General features: G+C 45.3%; 1 protein-coding gene across 1 annotated transcript in view; it reads left to right on the top strand.

Moving 5' to 3' along the window:
* LOC125723210 (chemerin-like receptor 1) overlaps nt 1-5,927 on the top strand; it is an 89,993-nt gene that overhangs the window by 942 nt on the left and 83,124 nt on the right. The gene's annotated exons all lie outside the window — the stretch shown is intronic.

The following is a 5,927-nucleotide window of genomic DNA, read 5'->3' as shown; positions in this document are numbered from 1 at the left end:
CATATATGTCCTTTATTCATAAGAATACTTATTATATTCATGTTTTGTCAAACATGTACAATGATTATGTGAATGTTTTGTCAGTATTACTTTTTATGTGTGATTCTTTGACTGAACTCATATTGAATCATGGGCAGTGGTTCCACACAACTAGAATAAGTACTTTGAAAAGGAAACATCTTTTTACAGTTGACGCATTCAGTTTGTGTTCTGAGAATATTACATAAATTGTCTAATTAAACCAACTAAACGTGGAGGCATCAAATATGTCTTTTATATAGAATAATATAAAAGTGATACAAATGTTTTTTTGGAGAATCAACAAGCTATTAACATACTGTATGTCACGACCAGATAGTGCTGGTTGCGACGTGCGGGCAGGACACAGGCAAGGCAGGCAGAATTCGGGGAAAAACGGGGATTTAATGGTGTAACGCAGACTGGGAAACATCTGACGCAGTCGACCATCAAACATCAAACACCACACAATGACCGACAGGGGAGAGAAGCAAGACTAGGACTTAAATACACAGGACTGATCAAAGTAACTAGACACCGCTGGGTACGATCGGGAAAGCACACGTGGGTAATCAGGGGGCGTGGCACACATGAGGAGCGGACGAGCCGGGCGTGACACTGTATGTTTCCTACCAGAGGTTAATCCTCTGTGTCTGTGATCAGAAGTTTGCTGGTTCAAGCCCGGCTTTGCATGTCTGTGGGTCCTTGAGCAAGGCTTGTGTGAACTTTTTAAAAATCATGTGTTGTCATATATAAGAAAAATGTTTGATAGCCTTACTGTATGTGAACCATGCGTGTTTTTTCATATTGGTGTTAAAAGGAGATCTTAGTTATGGTTGTAGTAGTGAGAGACTGGCTTCTTTCATTGTCATGTCATGAACAAGCACATGGTCAATAACTGTTTCTCAGATGTCATCTGTAATTTGATGTCATCGTCCTCCTTTTTCTTACCCTTTGACTGAATGAATACTCATTATAGCAAAAATGCTTTTGCAGAGGCACCAGAATTTGAACAACCCCCTGTAAAAAATAGGACGCCCAGCCAAGCGCAGCCTCCTGCAGTCCATTAAGAAAAGTGCAGTCCCCAGTCCCAGACCATCGACCCGGCACAGGAGGACATAGGCTGCCTCCCTCCACAAGATAAACTGCCAAATGTTTAAACCCCCCCCCCCCCCCGCTTCCAGCTCAGTCCTTTTGGCAGGCTGGGCAAGCCCCTTGCCCATGAACCTACTGCTAGGGCTTTGCTGTTACCCCAATTCACCTTCACGGCAGATAAACGACCATAGTCTAAAACAGCACTCACTAGGTGAGTTTGGCCATGCACCAAGATCATAACATCATCAGCATACACTGATACACAGTAATGAGCATTATTTTGGACTAGACATTCACCGACAATTTTGGAGCGAATCCTATGCAGCAGCGGTTCAATGGTGAGGGAGTACAACATTTCAGATCGCCCGACCAACCTTTAATGGAGCGCACAAACCACCATTAACTTTCAATACACACTCAATATCTTGACATAAAACCGGAATCATACCAATGAAACCAGGGCCAAATCCAAAGGCTTTAAAGAGTGTCCCATAAAAAAGCATGTTCAACGTGATCAGGTGCCTTTTCTTGATCTAAGGAGATAAGATCATGGTCCAAGCCTAGGCTGTTAGAAACTTCTACAACATCTCTTATCAAACAGACATTGCTCGTAATGGACCTGCCAGGAACACAGTAAGTCTGGTCAACATGAATGAGATGCCCCATCACGTCTCTCAGTCTGATAACCAGGGCCTTGGACAACACCTTCAGGTCAGTGCATAGGAGACTCACCGGTCTCCAGTTCTTGATATCCAGCAGATCCCCCTTTTTTGGCAGCAGGGTAAGAACAGGCCTTTCTCAACTCAAAGGTAGACAGCCATCAGCCAAACTTTCATTTAAAACTGCCAGAAAATCATCACCCAACTCTGTTCAAAACTCTTAATAAAACTTCACTGGCAGGCCATCAAGACCAGGTGGAGTGCCACCATGCATGCTCAGTAAGGCTGCATGGAGCTCCTGCATGGCCAGCGACCTTTCCAGCTCTCCCGTCAACCACTCAGGGACCTTTGGGAGACCTGCATAGAAACCCAGGGCCAGGTTACCATGGAACTCAAACTCACTGCAGTAGAGTTGGGTGTAGAACTGAACCGCCCGACATCTTATGTCGCCTGGGTCGGTCAACTCCCTCCCCTCCTCTGACCTCAGAGTGTGAATCAGCTGTACTTTCCAGACCAAAAAAGAAACTAGAAAGGGCCTCCGTCTGCATCAATCTCTGGAAGCGCAAAGGAACCAGCACGTCCTGTGCCCTGACACCCAGCAGGTTTGCAAGGGAAGTCCGTTTTGAGTTTAATTCAGCAGCATGACCTTGGTCACTAGAAGCAACAATACATTGCTCCATTTCCAATATATCCAGCTCCATTTACCTCATGGAATGATTGATTTGACGTGAGGCACTGAAGGTGTAATGCTGACAGAGTTGTTAAATTTCGACTTTCCACGATCCTACCATGCAAAGAACCAAAACTGTACCTCTGTAATTTAAAAGCAGCCCAAAAGCTTAAAAAAACTTCTCTAAAACCCAGATCAGACAACAAAAAAATATAAAAATGCTGAAACACACTTTTTGGTTTTAAATTAGCAATAAAAAACTGTACACATGACCATGCTATGATTAGACAAGCCAACAGGTATGATTGTACACCCTGGCACTAACATGGTGCCTAAAACAATAAAGCTTATCAAGCCTTGCCAGCGATAAAAAGATGTCACGTGCATGATGTCATGCCCGGCTTGTACGATCCTCGTATGTGCCATGCCCCCCTGATTATCCACGTGTACTTCCCCGATCGTACCCAGCTGTGTCTTGTTATTTTGATCTATCCTGTCTATTTGAGTCCATGTCTTGCCTGAGTCCTTGGTCTGTCATTGATGTTGTCAGTGTCTGATGTTTCCTGCTCCCTGTTCCGCGAATAAACCCCAAGTTTCCCCGACTCTTGCCTTCCTGCCTGATCCTTCCTGCCAGCCTACCTGTGCTCTCGCCCGCTTACCCAGCGATCTCAGCCCGAATCATGACACATGAGCCCATGAGTCCTGCCGAACATTCGGATTTAAAGTTCTCAAAATGTATGCTCAGACTTTGAACCTGAGATAGCTGACGTATTGTACGCTGTGATGCAGCGTGGGGTTCAGTATGATTCCGGTCTACATTGTTATCTTCTGTGCAGTTAAAATCTCCACCCATAAATAAATGCTCCTCAGAAGAACATTGTCATAAAATCAAGCTGACAGTGTCAAAGAAAACAACTCCGTCAGCCCCAATGACTGGACCATAAACATTCACAATATTGACCCAAAATCGCTCAAATTTTCCCCTCAATTATGTGTTTTATTTCGACAGAGGTAGGTAAAAAGATTCTCGCGAATAAAACAGCCACCCCAACCCTGGTGGAGCTCATGTGACTAAAACAAAATTCTTCCACCCCACTTAGCCAATTCCCAATTATCCTCAATGGCTCTATCGCTATGTGTCTCTGCACCAACAAAATATCAATTCCTTTCTGTCTGCAGAAATCAAAAATCGGAGCCCTATTAGTAGCACCTCGAGCTCCATTTACATATAAATAGCTAACCTCAAAAAGTACTCATTAGAGAAAGTGGTCTATGGCCGTGCTAAACATACAGGATGCAGAGTAAGAAAACCAGTGATGCTAAGAGGTTTCGAAGTCGTTCTCGTTCTGCAGGCCCAGTGTAAGTCTCAGCACTTCTTCAATCTGTAAATGTATTGAACCGTGAACTGACCCTCACTTCCAGACCTCATAATGGATTGGATGTGCCAATGAAAAGCTGCCAATCAGGAAAATATTCCTGAACCACAGCCCCCTTCATATTCTTGGTATGTCGAAGAAAAGCCCTTGTTTTGGCAAACATGCATACACTACAATGGCTGCGTCTACCCCTAGCATCTGGCAAATCCGAATCCGAATCATCTACCATGCTGCAGCTTGCTTCATTGTCATCCTGCTTCTTGCTCTGCATCCCAGTCATATGGTCTCCTTGCTCTCAGCAGATTTTGTTCTTTTAAACTTCCGCTTACCAGCTTTAAGACAGACAACTACTGCTATAAAATTAACACCCCCCCACCCACAAAAAGAGACTCCTCCTCAGTGATTGCCACTACACCAGCATCAACACTAGTTTGTTCGGTTTCTATCCCAGCAGATGATCTTGGAAGCTGTTTCTTCACATTAGTTACTATTACTTCCTTACCCCCAACTACTGGTTCAGCCACCATCTCAACCTCCTGAGCTGCAGTCCGTATATCAGGAGCACAGGACCCCTCTCTACCCACACCCCCAGACTCAGCTGTACTCAGCCTGTTCTGTTGCCTTGCCTGTCTTTACCTTTTAATTAAACTCCGTGTTCCCCGATTCCTGAAGTCCTGCTTCTGCTTCCCTGGTCCGTGCCCCGTACGTGTCGTGACAGAATGACCAGACTCCAAAAGAAGACGCCTCCCCTGACCGAGGATCAGTACCTCGTAAACGGGGTAATTTACTGGCTAAATCACCCTAAGGTCCGGGACGACCCTGCAGCTCAGGTTCTAGCCGAATGGAGCTAGAGGTATGGAATTAGAGGCAGTGGTATGGGAAATGCAGGGGTATCTGGACATGGGTGTGGAGGTGACTGCGATACTGGAGGTGGGGATGAGCAGGGAATGGGCCTCTGCACTTTCAATCCCACCTCCTACAATTCCCACGAGTCATGTTTGTTATAAAAATATTGAATTTGGACTCTAATGTTAATTTATGTTCTCTCTATTCCGTAAGGAGAATTATGACCTCTTCAAATGTAAAATTTTTCTTTCTCGGCCTGACATTTTTCTAAAAAAAAAATTAAATAAACATCTTCTGTCACGTTCGGCGGTGAGACGGGTGATCGCTCAGGCAGGAGAGCGAGCAAGGAGCAGGCAAGCAGGCGAAGTCGGGGAAAAACGGGGATTTATTCTGAAATAGGGACCAGGACACTTCGGACAGGTATTGACATCGACAAACATCAATGACGGACAAGGCATTAAGGTAAGACATGGACTGAAATAGACCAAATAACAGGGTACAGCTGGGTACAATCAGGGAAGCACACGTAGATAATCAGGGGGGCGTGACACTTCAGGTTAACAAACGGGGGCGGCATGGTGGTGCAGTGGTTAGCACTGTTGCCTCACGGGTTCGAGTCTCCGCCTGGGTCACATGGGTGTGGAGTTTGCATGTTCTCCCCATGTCATCGTGGGGTTTCCTCCGGGTACTCCGGTTTCCCCCCACAGTCCAAAAACCTGCTGAGGCTAATTGGAGTTACTAAATTGCCCGTAGGTGTACATGGTGTGTGAGTGAATGGTGTGTGAGTGTGCCCTGCGATGGGCTGCCACCCCCCCATCCAGGGTTGTTCCCTGCCTCGTGCCCATTGCTTCCAGGATAGGCTCTGGACCCCCCGTGATCCAGTAGGATAAGCGGTTTGGAAAATGGATGGATGGAGGTTAACAAACACCCTTACCTTATCTCTGGGGTCAATTTCACATGAAAGAGATTTCATGTGAAACCTCTAGGTTCTTCTAGGTAAAGTTTTCATCTGTTTTCATGTCTCGATGGAGATCTACAGCAGTAAAGCTGGACCTCTGCTACCATTATATGGTAAAGAAAAGTTACCCAGGGAAATGTAAAGGATGGCCCTTCATAGTGAAACAGGTGGAGTGTATTAGTCAATGTAAAAATTATTATAGTCTATAATGTTTAGTACTGGGCTGAATTTGACTCCAAAATAGCACCAGATTGACGATTCACTTCAGTGCAGCTGCTGCAGGACAGGGGTGATATGATGTACAT

Source organism: Brienomyrus brachyistius, chromosome 2, assembly GCF_023856365.1.
Source record: "Brienomyrus brachyistius isolate T26 chromosome 2, BBRACH_0.4, whole genome shotgun sequence".
Lineage (NCBI taxonomy): Eukaryota > Metazoa > Chordata > Actinopteri > Osteoglossiformes > Mormyridae > Brienomyrus > Brienomyrus brachyistius.
Note: the sequence above shows the minus strand (reverse complement) of the source record. Positions and strands in the feature narration are given on the sequence as shown.